General features: G+C 36.5%; 1 pseudogene; it reads left to right on the top strand.

The window, feature by feature from the left end:
- The first annotated feature begins 7,482 nt into the window (after nucleotides 1-7,482).
- On the top strand, nucleotides 7,483-11,706 carry LOC100921579 (annotated as a pseudogene).
- The last annotated feature ends 5,843 nt before the right edge of the window (nucleotides 11,707-17,549 follow it).

Raw genomic sequence — 17,549 nt, 5'->3', positions numbered from 1 at the left:
TTGAAACTCCCTCTGCCTCCCTTAGAGAGTTATCCTGAGAATCCAATGAGATAGCAGATAGGAAAGTGCTTTAAACAACAGAGAAGTGCTACACATCTGCAAGGAATTATTATTGTTGTCATTGTGGCTGTTATCTGCCATCTCAGGGTGATCAGAGTGGGTATCAGTTATAGTAACTGCAGTTATGATACAGTCATAACAGCTGCAAGGTAAGCATTAGTTATGATAAGTCAGCACTCACAGAATCACAGAGTGCTTTCCTCATGAAAACCCCGAGGGCTGGATAGGTACCTGTGAATTACCCTGGACATTTGATGTTTTCCTTTTAAGCAGGGACAGATGGAGGGGGCAAAGGAAGGCAGGAGGAGGGGGGTTGGCTGCCAAGGTCTGATTGGTCCACTATGTTACTTCAGAGGAGATTTCAAGAACCCTTAATCCTCCTTCTTCCCCTCCCCTCTCTCAGGTCAGTTTTCCTCGGTTGGCACTGCCAGGAGGTCAAATTCTTCCCCTTTATTTCTGCTGGAGGCTGGATACCTAACCGGTTACTCTCTTGGCAACTGCCAATCCTATTGGTTGACATCAGGGGAACCCAAGAGGGATGTCTGTAATGTTACCATATCAGTCTGCAGCCAAGGACTAGAGGGATGGGCAGGGATCTGGGTGTCCCCTTCCTGGCATCATGGAAGCATTTTCATTATTGACAGGAAATATTACGGAATCTGGCGCATTTCTCACTTGCAGAGGGCCAAGATTGGATGTTCTTCTGTGCCCCTCTTTCCTTCCATAGATCAGTCCTTCTGGCACTTGGATCAGGCACATCTGCTCAGATAATCAGAAGCTCCTGCTGATATTATTATCTTTCCTTTATTAGAATTATTGAGGGCTCTCAAAAGGTTGACTTGAGGATTCAAGAATGACTGTAGAGTTGGGGTTTGTCATATATCAGTCTGAAAACTTTCTTGATACCCCCTCACCCCCAGTCCCCAGTAGGAAATAATTCCTTGAAGTCTACAGCTCTTTGTGTCTACTTTCCTTGTAAAGAATTTGCATTTGTATTATGCTATATCTTAGCTTTGTCTCCCCTTATTAAGCTTTATTTCCTCTATTAAAATGTCAACTATCAGACCTCCCCATCTCTGCAAAGCCACATCCAACAAGTGACCCCTGGCTCTGAGTTACATTTAAGGCAGGAGTATGAGTCAGAAAGATTTTCCCAAGGAAAAGACATTGATTAGAACCAGCAGGATGATAGATATAGTTACAGAAATGAATGGTAAATATAATGATGAAAACAGAGTTTAAAATAGTTGAATTCAGATTACACACTATAAACAAAACTGGTTTGAGGGAACAGAGGATAAAACTTTTCTCAGTAAAGATGTACAATGCTAGATGGACCATCAGGCAAAGTTGTTAGATCCATTGGTTCAGCCAAATTACTTTTCCTTTTAAACAGGAGTGGTCCATATCAGGAAATGACTAGTATAAAAAACAAAGGACATCAATAAAACTTTTAAAAAAAGGGTGTCACAACAAACCTTCTTTTTCCTCAGGCATGGACATAGGGAGTCACAGAAACACATACATGCAGTAGTGTGCTGGTCAATGTTTAACAACTGGTTGTCTGGGGGAAATATATGCGTGACACAGTTTTATGTTTTAATTTGCATTATTAACATTTTCTCCATCACTTTCTTAAGTCAAAACAATAAATCAAGTACTGATTTGTAGCATTTACTTGTTTCCACTTAGTAAATGCTCATGCTGAAAATGTAACAATTGGCTTTCACAAGCTGGTTTTAGCTGATTCCAGTACACCTCTTGTATAACCCTTCAGGGATCCCTCAAAAACTAATTCACATTCAAATCCAGAAAGATTTTTTAGCACCTATTGTGCGCTGGGGTAAGTGTTATAATACATGTTTTTCTAAAAGGGAGGGCAATCTGGAGAGCATTTTAATTTTAGTCCATAAGCAGCGGCCCCAACCTCTGAGTCCATGCTGCCCCCCTGTGACCACTAACCCCATTAGGTTTCTACCTTATGCTCACTTCACAGTTCTTACTGGGGTGCAAAGAAATTGGCAAGTTTTCCCAAATCATGCATAGCAATATTCTTGGACTACTGGTCACTATAGACCCAAGTGAAAATGCTGGGACTATGTAGGAGCTCAGACTCAACAGGAGTCCCTTTGAGAGAATATCCTCCAATACTCCTTGTCCTGGTTCAGAGGATATTAACTTAAGGGTAGGTTTAATACATCAGGTTTTTCAGGGGATCAGTGAATAGAGAACTGGATCTGCAGTCAGAAAAATGTTAAGTTCTAATTAAACTTGAGACACTAACTAGCTGTGTGACCCTGGACAAGTCACTTCCTTCTGGTCTCAGTTTCCTCATCAGAATGAACTGGAGAAGAAAATGGCAAACCATTTCAGTATTTTTGCCAAGAAAACTCCAAATGGGGTTATTGAGTCAGACATGATAAAAACAATTGAATTGAAAAGCATTTAAGTACATTATGATGAGGTTTGCAAAGTGCTTTATACCCTGTCTAATTTGACCCTTATAGGTGCCCAGGGTCTATTATTATCCCTTTTTTTATAGATGAGGAAACTGAGGCAGATAGCAGTTGAGTGCTTTGCCTTCTAGCTGTCTGTGTGACTAGTGTCTAAGGCTGGATTCATTGAACCTAGGTCCACGTCCATTACTTTATTATGCTACCTAGCTATCATTTCAGACTTCAGGTGTCTGTGAACTCAGATTGGAAAAAAAATTAATCTTTATTTTCACCAATCACTTAGTGAAATAAAGCATTTCCTTCAATTATTTAAATATGTTATTCCCAGAAGATATGTATAGACTTCACTACTTTGCCAAAGGTGTGCACAGAATTTAAAAAAAAAAAAAAAAAAAAAAGGTCAGGAAAGTCTGCCTTGGTTGTTCCCAGAAATCTTGGTTATTTGCAAAATCGGGGAAGGTGAGGCAGTTTACTGTTAGTAACCTCACTGAGATATTATTCAAAAGCCTTCTCGATGCAGCAGGTAAAAAATAGGTAGAACCCAGGAAATTTGGAAGAAGAAGCTTCAAGCTTGGGCTGATGAAATCTAGAAAGGCGAGATTTTAAAGGGTTTGCCAGAAGCAAAGGGGAGAAAGGCAAGGAATTCTAGACAATAGAAGGCGGAGACCTGTAGGAGTGATGATAGAGAGTAAAGTATGAGCATAGATTCCATATGTTTATCTGTCTGCCATATGGCAGCAGTTCCCCTGTCCCCTGTCCTCTTCTTGATTACTTATCTTATCAAGCTGGTCCTTACAGGATCTATAATCTTTTGCCATCTGTGTAAGCCTCAGTTTCTTCCCCTGTTAAATAAGATGGCTTCTTAGGGTTAGATTGATGTCCTATTAATTAAAAAAAATAATTTCTAGCACTTAGCACTTAGCAAATTTCTCCAAAGAATGCACATCAATATTCTTGGAATATTGGTCACCATAGCCCCAAGTGGAAATGCTGGGATATCAGGAGCCCAGATTCAACAACTCCCCTTGGGAGTGTGTCTACTCCTTGTCCTGGTTCAGAAGTTATTAACTGAAGACCCAGAAGGTCTGTAGATAGGTTAATATATCAGTTTTTATGATATTAATTAAATATGATTATTAAATGCTTATTGACAGATTGATTTGTCATGGCCAATAAGAGCTGAATTCAGATCTTGTCGACTCCAAGTTCAGCTTTATATCTTCTTTGGGGGCAAGGTGGTTCAGTGGATAGAGTGCCAGACCTGAGAAAGTACCTCACCCCTGTTTACCTCAGTTTCCTCATCTGTAATATGAACTAGAGAAGGAAATGGCAAAAACACTCTAGTATCTCAGCCAAGAAAACCCCAAATGGGGTCACAAAGAGTTAGACATGACTGAAAAATGACTGAACAACAACATGACCTTTCACAGATGACGTAAAATGTCAGAAGTAGGAAGAACATTAAAAAAAAGAATATTACAACCACTCACCCAGCAACAGTGGTCCAAGGTCAAGAAAGGAATAGAGGGCTAGGTCCATAGATACAGAAAGGACTTCAATACACCTTCCCTTCATTTTTCATTTGAAGAAATTGAGGGCTAAGAAAGTTAAATGATTTCCCAAATTCATATGAGAAATAAGCATCAGATGGTCATGGCTTTTTTCAACAATAGAATAATTCAGGCCAATTCCAATAGACTTGTGATAGAGAGTGTCATCTGCAACCAGAGAGAAGGCTATGAGGACTGAATGTGGATCACAACATAGTATTTTCACTTTTGGTTATTGTTTGTTTGTATTTAGTTTTTTTTTTTTTTTCTTATTTATTTATTTATTTTTTTTTGGATTTTATCAAATGCTTTTTCTGCATCTATTTTTTTTATTTAATAACTTTTTATTGCCAGAACCCATGCCAGGGTAATTTTTTACAACATTATCCCTTGTACTCACTTCTGTTCCGATTTTTCCCCTCTCTCCCTCCACCCCCTCCCCCAGATGGCAAGCAGTCCTATATATGTTAAATAGGTTACAGTATATCCTAGATACAATATATGTGTGCAGAACTGAACAGTTCTCTTGTTGCACAGGGAGAATTGGATTCAGAAGGTAGAAATAACCCAGGAAGAAAAACAAAAATGCAAGCAATTTACATTCATTTCCCAGTGTTCTTTCTTTGGCTGTAGCTGCTTCTGTTCATCCTTGATCAATTAAAACTGAGTTAGATCTCTTTGTCAAAGAAATCCACTTCCATCAGAATACATCCTCTGTATTTAGTTTTCTTTCTTGTTTTTTCCCTTTTTGTTCTGATTTTTCTTGTATGGCATGATAATTGTGGAAATGTATATGGAAGAATATTGGATTACTTTCCATCAAGGGGAAGGAAGGGGAAAAATGTCAGTGAATGTTGAAAATTATCCATGCATAAGTTTTGAAAATAAAAAGCTTATTGTGGAATGTATGAACAAGTTGTGGTATATGAAGATAATGGAATATTATTGTTCTATAAAAAAATGGTGAACAAGTTGATTTTATTTATTTATTTACCATTTTTTTTTTTTTATTTAATAGCCTTTTACTTACAGGATATATACATGGGTAACTTTACAGCATTAACAATTGCCAAACCTCTTGTTCCAATTTTTCACCTCTTACCTCCCCCCACCCCCTCCCCTAGATGGCAGGATGACCATTAGATGTTAAATATATTAAAATATAAATTAGATACACAATAAGTATACCTGACCAAAACGTTATTTTGCTGTAGAAAAAGAATCAGACTCTGAAATATTGTACAATTAGCTGAACAAGTTGATTTTAGGAAGGACTGGAAAGATTGTCACAAACTGATGCTGAGAGAAACAAGCAGAACCAGGAATACATTGTACACAATAATAGTAACAATGTATGATGATCAACTGTGTAAGACTTGGCTCTTCTCAGAGACTCAGTGATCCAAAGCAATCCCAATGGACTGAAAATGCCATCTGCATCCAGAAAAAGAACTAAAGGAGACTGAATGTAAATCAGCATATGCTATGTTTGTTTCTTTTTTCTTTTTTGTTTATCTTTCTCATGATTTTTCTCTCCCAACATGATTCATAAAGCAATGTGTATCAAAAATAAATAAATGTGCTAGGAAAAAGAAAAGAAATAGCTTTAAAAAAGAGAGAAATAAGCATCAGAAGTGAGATTTGAATGCAGATCCTTTGACTCCAAAATCAGTACTATTTCTGCTACTATACCGTGCAGTCTTTACACAGGAAGCTGGGATAAAAATTGAAATAATTTCCATCTGCGCTTTGTGTCATCCTAGCTCATTCCAGCTGTTATAATATTAGTCTGCTCTGGGGACTTGGGGCCCCAGGATTTCCTGGCACTTCATCAGAAGTCACCATGACACTCAGGAACACTCACAAATAAAGGACAGTTTCCTGCACCCCTCCCCACCCAGCCAGAAACTTAGAATTACAAAATGTCAGAACTGGGAGGGACCTGGGAATTTAATAATAACTGACTTTTATATACTGCTTTTTAATGTTTGCTAAGAGCTTTATATGTGTGTATTATCTCATTTGAGCCTCATCACAGCCCTGTTTGGTAGTTACTAACAGTATTATTATCCCTATTTCACAGATGAAGAAATAGAGCTTCAAGGGAGGGGCCCATCGTGATGTGGACTAAATCTCATTATCCTGAAGGATGCCTTCAATGCTGGAACTCTCCTCCTCATCAGCACTATCTTCCCTGAGATTCTTTCTTTTGATTGGATAGGTAGGAGATGGAGAGCTCCTCCCAGAATCTTCATTTAAGGAACAAACTTACTCTTCCCCCCTTATCTCCTTGCAGTCCTCTTGGATTTTGTCATCATGTCCCTTCACCCTTCTTGCCTCAGTTTCCTTATTTGTCAGATGAGCTAGAGAAGGCAATGGAAATCACTTCATTATCTCTGCCACAGAATTGGACAACACAGATAGCTGAACAACAATCCCCTCCTTTGGTTACCCTGGTTTTTAGCCTCCCTTTACATTCTATCTTCTTCCATTAGATTGTAACCTCCTCAAGGACAGAAACTTCCTTTGTTCTTTTATATATATATATATATATATATATATGTATATATTCTTAGCACTCTACACAATACCTGATTTGTAATATAGTGGGTGCTTAGTAAATGTTTATTTTTTCCTTTTATTTTTTCCCTAATTATATATAAAGACAATTTTAAACATTCTTTTCCTAAAATGAGTTCCAAATTTTCTGTCTCCCTCTCTCATCTCCTCACTCTCTGAGACAGTAAGCAATTTGTTATAGATTAAACATATTCAATCAAACAAAACAATACCATTTAGTAATTTTTTCCAGGTTAATTTTTTTTTTCTTTTTGTTGCGGCAATTGGGATTAAGTGATTTTTCCAGGGTCACATAAGTAGTGAGCAGTAAGTGGGACCTGAATTCAGGTCTTTTTGCTTTATCCACTGTTCTTATAGCTACCCTCCAAGCTAATTATTTATTGAGTTTTGTATAGAATTTTCTAAAAATACTTTACACACACAACAAAAATATTTTGTTTCATTATTGTCATGTGCTTTTAAAATCAGGAAATTTCTTCAGAGTAGAAGATATTTCAATTAATTTAAATTGTTCAGTGACATAGAAATCAGAACTACACTTAAAATCTGAAGCCTTAAAAATTAAAAATGAAAAAAATCTCTGAAGGCTTAGAAAGAATCTCATAAATATTTTTCATTTTTCACTGTCACTGTATGGATTCTTTGCTTTATCTCTTTGGAACACCATTTAGATACTGCTAGTAGGCTTTTTTTTTTTAAATCATAGACTGACTGACAAGTAAGTGTCAGAATCAGAATTTGAACTGAAGTTTTGGTGATTCCAAGTCCAGTTCCACTACATGGCCTTTCATAGATGACATAAGATGCTATACTTGAGAAAGACAATAAAACAAAGGATGTTACTTAGAATACAGTTTGAACTGGAAAAGATCTTTGATGATATCTGGTCTAATATATGGAGGGGTAAGTTAAGTCTTAGAGAGAGGAAATAATTTGTCTAAGTCTTGGAGTAAATTATTAGCAAGCTCAGCTTTCCATTGCTCTCTGGTGCCTTTTTACTTTCTTTTTTCTTTTCTTTCTTTTTTTTTTTTTTTTTTTTTGAGAGGCAATTGGGGTTAAGAGACTTTCCTAGAGTCACACAGCTAGGAAGTATTAAGTGTGTGAGGTCACATTTGAACTTGGGTCCTCCTGACTCCAGAGCTAGTGTTCTTTCCACTTCTTCCACTTAGCTGCCCCTAAGGTGATACTTTAGTTTGTCATTGTGATTTGCGGCTTGTTCAAAAAGATCAGTCAAAATCTCTTTTCTTTATTCCAATCTTCTTCTTTCCCTCCCATCACCTTCTTTCCTGATCTCCTGCATGTGCCTCCTTCCCAAAATCTCTGTTATCCCATTCCACTTTTAATGCTTTAGAGGTTTTTTTGTTTTATTTGTTTTTAATTTTTTTAAGTATTTTATTTTCCAAATACATGTAAAGATAGCGTTCAACATTTATTTTTGTAAGATTTTGTGTTCTAAATTTTTCTCCCTCTCTCCCTTACCTTCTCCCTGCTCAACACAGCAAGCAATCTGATATAGGTTACACATATGCAATCCTTTAAAAAATTTTTTTAATTATAGCTTTTTATTTTCAAAACATCCATATGAATAATTTTTGACATTCACACCTTCAAAATCCTGTGTTCTGACTTTTCCTCCTCTCTTCCTCCTTCCCCCAGACGGCAAATGATCCAATACATGTTAAATATGTGCAATTTCCTCTATACATATTTCCACAATATCATGCTGCACAAGAAAAATCAGATCCAAAAGGAAAAAAAAAATAAGAAAGAAAATAAAATGCAAGCAAATAACAACAAAAAGAGTGAAAATACTCTGTTGTGATCCACATTCAGTTCCCTTTGTAGTTTCTTCATCACAAGACATTGAAAATCGTCTGAATCACTTCATTGTTGATGAGAGCCATATCCATCAGAATTGATCATCTTATAATCTTTATACAATCCTTTTAAACATATTTCCTTATTTGTCATGTTGTGCAAGAAAAATCAGACAAAAAGGGAAAAATCATAAGAAAGAAAAAACAAACAAACAAAAAAGGTGAAAATATTATGCTTCGATCCACATTCAGTCTCCACACAGTTCTCTCTCTGGATGTGGATGGCATTTTCCATCACAAGTTTATTGGAACTGCCTTGAATCACCACATTGTTGAAAAGAGCCATGTCCATCACAGTTGGTCATCACAAAATCTTGTTGTTGCCATGTATAATATTCTTTTGGTTCTGATCATTTCACTCAGTATCAGTTCATGTAAGTTTCTTCAGCCTCTCTGAAATCATCCTCCTGATCCTTTCTTATAGAACAATAATATTCCATAACATTTATATACCATAACTTATTCAGCCATTCTTCAGCTGGTGGGCATCCACTTAGCTTCCAGTTCCTTGACACTACAAAGAGGGCTTCCACAAACATTCTTGCACATATAGGTCCCTTTTCCTCCTTTAGGATCTCTTTGGGATATAAGCCCACTAGTAACACTGCTGGATCAAAGGGTATGCACAGTCTAAATGGCTCTCCAGAATGGTTGGATCAGTTCACAACTCCACCAACAATGCATCAGTGTCCCAGTTTTCCCATATCCCTTCCAACATTTATTATTATCTTTTCCTGTCATCTTAGCCAATCTGAGAAGTATGAAGTGTGAAGTGGTTTGGTTGTTGTTGTTGTTGTTGGCAACAACAAGGCAATTGGGGTTAAATAACTTGCCCAGGGTCACACAGCTAGTAGGAGATCTGAGGTTGAATTTGAACTCAGGTTCTCCTGACTCCACCTGTATGAAACTGGTTATAAAAGATGCTTTTGTTTTTACCATATAAATTTTCCCCTAGTGAAGGATTTCCTTGTTATCACAATGTCAGTTTACTCATGTTTCCACAAGATCGTGCCTAAAAAGAAAGAGGGGGGTGTCCTAAAAAAAAGTCAAGGTGGAGACTTTTCATTCAAACTCAAAATAAGGGAAAAGGGAATGGTTTTCTCCAGGTTACAAAGTATTCTGCATATAATAGGGTTTATTTAATGTTCAACTGAATTACTTTGTGTTGGTGCTGTATTTAGGAGGAGCTTATTAAAGCCTCTTAGGGAAAGGAGATACCAGAGTTCAGAATAACTGCATTTCTGGTTCTTATCCTCATATGTTGTTGTTTAGTCATTATAACTATATCTACTCCTCCTGACTCTACTTGGGGTTTTCTCAACTGGATACTGGATTGGTTTGCCATTTCCTTCTCCAGCTCATTTTACAGATGAGGAAATTGAGTTAACAGGTTTAAGTGACTTGCCCAGGATCACCCAGCTTTCTGAAGCCAGATTTGAATTCATGAAGATGAGATTTTCAGGCTATGGTATTCTATAATTTCTACTCTAATAGCTTTGCCCAGACTGTTACTAATTCCTAGAATTTCTTCCTTTTACTAAGTACCTCTAATTTTCTTCAAAGTTCAACTCGTGCCATCTTTTATAGTCCACTTCTTCCAGTTATTAGTGCTAGGGCTTATAGAAATTGTTAATTTTTTTAAACTTAATATTTATTAAATTTACTATTTACACACATTTTCCAAAAAATTTGGCATTCCCCAACTAGAGAACACAGAAATAGCCAGTCTTCAAAATAACCAGTAATTCCTAAGGGATGCAAATAGTAAAGAATCTATAATTTCAACAAATCAAACAATCTATGATTTACTCCCAAATTATCTGATTTAGCAGATAAATCTTAGGAATTGACTAAAACATAAAGAGGTTGAATGATTCTTCCTGAGCCAAATAAACTTTAAGTATCCAATGTGTTATCTGAATCAAGATGATTGTTAAATTTTGAGAGTGAGCATATAATCTTGGAAATCAGCAAACACCACAAATTAGAAATTGATTTCTTGTTTTGTTTATCCTCTTAAGAAAGTGATGGACAGATTGACTAATATGACAGAAAAGGAAAATGATAAATGTTGGAGAGGATGTTAGAAAAATGGAACACTAATGCATTGTTGGTAGAGCTGATCCAACCCTTCTGGAGAACAATTTGGAGCCATGCCCAAGGGCTATAAAACCGTGCATATCCTTTGATCCAGTAATACCACTAGTAGGTCTGTATCCCAAAGAGATCATAAAAAATGGAAAAGGACTCAAATGTACAAAAATGTTTAAGACAGCTCTCTTTGTGGTGACAAATAATTGGAAACTGAGAGGATGCCCATCATTTGAGGAATGGCTGAACAAATTGTGGTATATGAATGTAAGTAATGCAATACTACTGTCCCTATAAGAAATGATGAGAAATTGCAAAAAAAACCTGGAAAGACTTACACAAATTGATACTGAGTGAAGTGAGCAGAACCAGGAGATCATTAGACACATTAACAGCAACATTGTGCAGATAATCAACTATTGCTCTTCTCAGCAATACAATGATCTAAGATAATGACAAAAGACTCATAATACAAAATGCTACCCACATCCAGAGAAAGAACTGTGGAATCTGAATGCAGATTAAAGCATATTATTTTCACTTTTTTGTTGTCTTTTCTTTCTCATGACTTTTTCCCTTTTTCATATGATATTTCTTCACAATATGACTAATGTGGAAATATGTTTATTATGCTATTGTGGGAGTTTCTTTCTTTCTCACTTCCCAGCCATGTTGGCGGCAGAGCTCTCTGGCTGAGGGTCCTCCCATACCACAGGCAGGAAGATTGTGGCCAAAAAGAAGATAAAAATGTTGCTGGAGTCCATTAACTAGAGGCTTCAACTGGTTAAAAAGCATCAAATATGTGCTAGACTACAAACAGACCCTGAAAATGATCGGACAAGGAAAAGCCAAATTGGTCATCTTAGTCAACAATTGCCCAGTCCTCAGGAAATCAGAGACTGAATATTATGCTATATTGGCCAAAATTGGCATACATCACTACAGTGGCAACAACATTGAATTGGGAACAGCATGTGGGAAGTACTATAGAGTATGTATACTAGCTATCATTGACTCAGGTGATTCTGATATTAGAAACATGCCAAAAACAGACCAGTGAAAAGTAAATTGTGCAAAAGTATTCTTTAATAAACTAGCCAAAGCCAGTTTAAAAAAAGAAAAGAAAGTAAAAGAAATATGTTTAATGTGATTGTACATATAAAATCTAAATCAGATTGCTTGCCATCTTAAGGAGAGAGAATGGGAGGAAGGGAAGAAGGGAGGGAAAAAAGGAAATCAAAATATTGTAAAAGTAAATGCTGAAAACTAATAAGCTTTTAGAAAGAGGTGGAAAAAATTTTAAAAAAAACTTTTAAAAATCAGTTTAGAAAATGATGGAGAAAAAACATTAAAGTGTGTTAAGTTTACCCTCACCCCAGCACATTGTTAAACATTTCCAAAGACTGAGTCCATATCTTTGCCACTCTGAAATCACTCTCCTTTGCATAGATTGTATATTTGTTTCTTTGGATCCTAATTATTATCTCACAATAGAATATAAGCTATTTGAAAAAAGGGAATATTTCTATTTTGAGTCACTGATTCTAACACTGAAGATAGTATTTGGCATGCAATAGGTGCTTATTAAATGCTTATTGACTGCACATATCCTAGTCCTCCTAAGGTGTTTTTTGTTGGTTTGCTTTGGATTTTTTTTTTTTTTTCATTATGATCTTGAAACAGAAGGGAAGGGGACTGGAAGGTGAAAGAAGAATCTGATAAACCAGAATTCTATGTGGGCAAGAAGAGCTGGACCCAAATTTTTTCCAGAATAGTCTTAACTTTAGCTATGCCCTTGCAGGTTACCCATTTCTTCCCTTTGTCCCATAGACTGATGACATTGATTGCTACAGCATGGGATTATGATGGAAATTGAGAGACTATAGAGTAAGAGATTGGGGGTTCAAATCTCACCTCTGGTGATTACTATTTGTATGACCTTGAAAAATATCTTAATTTCTCTGGGACTCAGTTTCTTCATCTTTTAAATGAACCAATTGGACTAGATGATCTTTTCTGGTTCTTAAAACATGGACTTGTCTGACTTTCCCTCCTGTAGCATGGTGGGGTACTGATCGTGCTGGGTGCTTCAGAGAGCCTAGAGGCTTCTGGACTGAAGGTTCTGCTCTCAAAACCAAGTGCCATTCATTATTACAGCCAAATGAGATTCCTCACCAACACCTGAACAGAAAAATAAATGTGGAAAGGCTTAGCAAGTGCTCCTCAGAGCTAATGCTGGACCGCATTGTCTTATTGATGGTAAATTGAGCTGACATATAATTTGTACCTTACGCATGGGGAAGAAATTGTCGCAAGGAGAGCTCTGAAATCAACCATGAATAATTCTGTACATTCAACAAAAACACCAATAAAATGAAAGTTTAAACAAATACTGTTCAAACCAATCAGGCATGAAGGGGAAAAGAGATACCAAAAGTCATAATAGCAGTATTTTGCCTAACTGATCACAATGTGGGGGTTGGGGACAATGCAGTGAGGACAATTTTTAGGAAACATTATTGGGTTTCTTTTCTGTTTGGTTATTAACCAACTGGAAAACTGGGGAAGTCACTGCTTTTTCTGTGGTCCTCAACTTCTCCAACTACTGAATGGGTTTGACTGACTAAATCATAGTTATACTATAGCTGGAAGAGAGTCAGTGTAGAGAACTGTCTCCCCAGTTAGAGGACTTGAGTTCAAATCCAATCTCAGCTGCTGACTATTGAACCTACTGAATTCCTTAGGCTTCCATTTCTTCAACTAAAAATGAGTAGGTTGGACTTAGATTCAAAGCCACAAATCTAATGCTAGAAAGGATCTTAAAGGCTATTCCACTTTCCCTTGTCCAACTGCCCACCAATCACCACCATCACCCCTGTTCCTTATTGTACAGTTAAGGACATTGAAATCTAAGAACCTTGCCCAAGGTCACAAAGCAAACATCTGAATTGAGATTTGAACTCTGTACTTTGTACCTCTGATTCTAGAATCAGAATTCTTTCTATACTGCACCACACCAAATGGAGAGATCCCTGAATTCATATATTCATGATTCATGTTTGTTGGTCCATTTCTCTCATTCTAACTTTCCAAATCAGCATCTTATATTTTTAAAATAATTTTTCCCCCAATTGCATATAAAAACAATTTTAAGCTTTTTTTTTTTTTTTAATTCTGAGTTCCAAATTTTCTCCCTCCCTCCTTCCCCTATCCCTTCCCAGAGAGGGTAAGCAATTTGATATAGGTCATATAATCAGCATTTTATTTTGACCAAGTTTGATATTTAAATATCAAACTAAAGCACACCAGGATAAGCCTTACATTTAATTTGTGGATAATGGGGCTGCATTGAAATAAAATGGTGGTTGAATACTATGGGTACTTTTAAAAATGTTTTTATTCAGCAGATGCAAACCAACCAGATATGCAAACCAACCGCAAAGTATTCTTCCCAGAAATGATGAGCAAACCAAAACGAGTATTTATCACTGACAGAATATATCTAGCATAGAAAGCTATCTCTAATATAGATAACCACCTAACATGGAAGGCTCTCATGTAGCAGGAATTTGTCTACGTCAGAGACTCAACCTTTTTTCATGTGCTTTAGGCAGTTTAGTGAAGGAGCTTTCCTCACAATAATTTTTTAAAATTCATAATTGAAAGAAATGTAAATTTTAGTTAGAATAAAGATGTAGTTTTTCTACATCCAAGTTCATGAAACCCCTGAAATGTTTGCCAACAACTTGGGGTATATGGACCTCCTAGTTTAAACTCTCAGTTTAGCTGCATGTAGGCTCTGGCAAATTTCATTTTCCAAGGTTGACTGCAATATCTGCCTTTGCAGGGAGCTGGAGAATGGTCTTGAATGGGCTATCACTATTTCATTTTCTTTTTTGGGGGAGGACTGAGAGGAAGGGTTGAATTATATCTATTATACATCAAATATTTGTGGTCGAGAGGTATGGTATTCTTCTGGAATTCAGAATAAAAGTCATTTCTTTTGGTCACTTTCAGCAGAAAGCGCTCCCCAGATTGGGAGGATAACAGTTAGCTTACTTTTGGTCAACTTGTCTTCTCTCTTACAGGATACTTATTACACCCAAGACTATCATGAATAGCGAGCAAACATATTTATCAAAAGCAAGCAGTGAGCAGTAACTTGAGAAGTTATACAGATTCGATTACATGATAGAATATACAAGAGTAAATGGGCTCTTCAATTCAGAAGCAAGATGAACTCTCAGCTCAAACAAGGGCACAATGACCTCCCCTAAAGAGTCTGTTCTTAGTCTCTGGAGGTAGCAATGTAAGAAATCCAGCGACACGTTAGGGGACGGTATGGCAATAGCACTATTGTTACTGTTGTTGCTACTACTTTGCACGGCCCACCTTCACTTAAATCCAACTCACTCACACATCATGGAGTCATCTCCCTGATGTCAGTCCTTTGGAGAACACAGGACAAAATCTAATTCATGCACAAGTCAAGATATTCATCACCAATTCTCTTTGAAAACAAAGAAAGAACAACAATAGTAATACTATTTCTAATACCACCTTAAATTTGAATATGGCTTTATCCTTTCCAAAGCACTTTCCTGTTATCTCATTTGTTCTTCAATTATTAATTATTATCAATCCAGTAATTTACATTTATACAGGGCTTTAAGGCTGTCAAACCACTTTAAGTAACAATAATAATTATTATTTGTATAGTATGTTAAAATTTGCAAAATGCTTTACAATTTTTTTTCTTGAGGCAATTGGGCTTAAATGACTCACCCAAAGTGTCTGAGATTATATTTGAATTCAGATCCTCCTGACTTCAGGGTTGCTGCTCCATCTACTGTGCTCTTACAAATATTATTTAATATGATCTTCACATCATCCCTGGGATGTAGATGCTATTATTATCTCCTTTTTCTAGATAAAGAAACTAAGAATGACAGATAAAATGACTATTTCAGAGTCACATGGCTTATGTCTGAGGCTAGTTTTGAATTCAGTTCCTCCTGACTCCAGGTCCAACATTCTATTTACACTTTGTTTCTTAGCTGACTCTGAAAACATAATCTCATTTGAATATGGCAACAACCCTGTAAAATAGGGAGGGACTACAGGTTATCATCTCCATCATACAGATGAAGAAACAGAGGCTAAAAGAGCTTGAATGATTTATGTATAGTCACACAGCAAGAAATCTATAATTTTGTAGAGAAAGATTCTGAGATTTATTGATTAGGAAAGAGAGCCACAGAGAAGTTAAGTGACTTGGTCTAGATCTTCTGGCTCCCAATTCAGGACTCTTTCCACTTTATTGCACTGCTTCTTAGTAAGGGAAGTACTTAATAAACCTTGACTCCTACTCAATATAGCCAGCTTTAAGAATCACAAATAACCAGAGACATCTGGCATAGGATAGATGAGAAGAAAAAAAAGATTTGATTGAATCTCCTATCTGAGTATAGCCTGTGGGAAGGGCTGGCTGGTACAAATTCTCTATGGGCAAGTACTTATTTGCAAGGTTAATTTAAGCCCAGCCTCCACTAACCACTACAGGATGTGATACTTACTTTTGGAGATCCTGACTGACTCAGGTAAGTCTAGTGGTTCACATTTGGGATTGGAACAAAATAAATCACTTGTGTCCAGTGTTCCTGGCATGCAGTAAGAGCTAAACAAAAGCTTTATCACTCTATCTTACACCATCTGAAGGGTGCCAAAAAAAGTTTCTCCACCATAATACAGAAAGGATATTCAGCAAAGATACAGTCTCATCTCATTACAGAACCATGTCTGGTAAGAAGGGTATGCTGACAGGGTTGACAGCAGAATATCTATCAAGTAGGAAAGTCACTGATTCCCTGTGGACCAGATTTTTAATTCCATAGGCCACTGGAAAGTCACATCAATGGCTCAGGCCATAGCCCCTTGACCAATCAATTCTTGAAGATAATTTCTCTACCTTTTAGGGGGAAATTAGCCCAGCTTACAAGGCAGGGCCGTAAGAGAAAATAACCCAACTTACTTGGCCCATACCATAGTTGCACAGATATCCTTAGTTTTATAAATGACAACTATTCACAAAATATGGTAAGTAAATCAAACTCATACATACATGCCCAAGAATCCCTATTATTAAAGAAATCATAGATTCAATCCTTAACTTCAGCAATCCTCAAAATCTAATAGTTGCCTGGCATATCATAAGTATTTTATAAATGTTTATTGGATCTAAACAAAAGAATAATGCAAATAAAGTAGAGATGAGGATGAACAGGAAAAAGAAGAAAAGAAGCATTAAGTATCTACTATTAGAAACATTTATTATTATTATTATTAGTAATAATAATAATAACAGCTACACATATACAGATACATACACACATATCTCTATTACTCATCTCTATTACTTTATTTGCATTATTCTTTTGTTTATTTCCATTAAGCACAGTAGATAGAATGTCATGTCTGAATTCATGGCATCTTTCTGAGTTCAAATCTGCTTCATTTTTTTTTTTTAGCAGTGTGACTCTGGGAAGTCATTTCACCCTAATTGTCTCAATTTTTTCATCTGTAGAATGAGCAGAAGAAAATGATAAACCATTCCAGTATCTTTTGACTTCAAATGGGCTCACAATTAGACACAATTAAAAAATGACTGAGGAACAAAAAGAAAAGATTATCCCAGAAGGCCTTGAATGACATTGAGAGAATTTTGGACTTAATCCGATAGGCAATAAGGAACCACTGTTGGCTCTTGAGTAGGCTAGTGATGTAAGAAAAGAACCATTTTAGGAAGATGCTTCTGCTATCTGGGTTATATTGGAGATGACGTGGTGGAGATTGTGGTCAGGAAGCTCCAACTAGGAAGAACTTAGTTATCAAGTCAGGAGTCCTGAATCAAGTTGTGTAAAAGTGGGAATGCAGAG

This window comes from Sarcophilus harrisii, chromosome 1 (genome assembly GCF_902635505.1).
Source record: "Sarcophilus harrisii chromosome 1, mSarHar1.11, whole genome shotgun sequence".
NCBI lineage: Eukaryota > Metazoa > Chordata > Mammalia > Dasyuromorphia > Dasyuridae > Sarcophilus > Sarcophilus harrisii.
The sequence above is the reverse complement of the archived record's forward strand: the minus strand, read 5'-3'. Positions and strand labels throughout refer to the sequence as shown.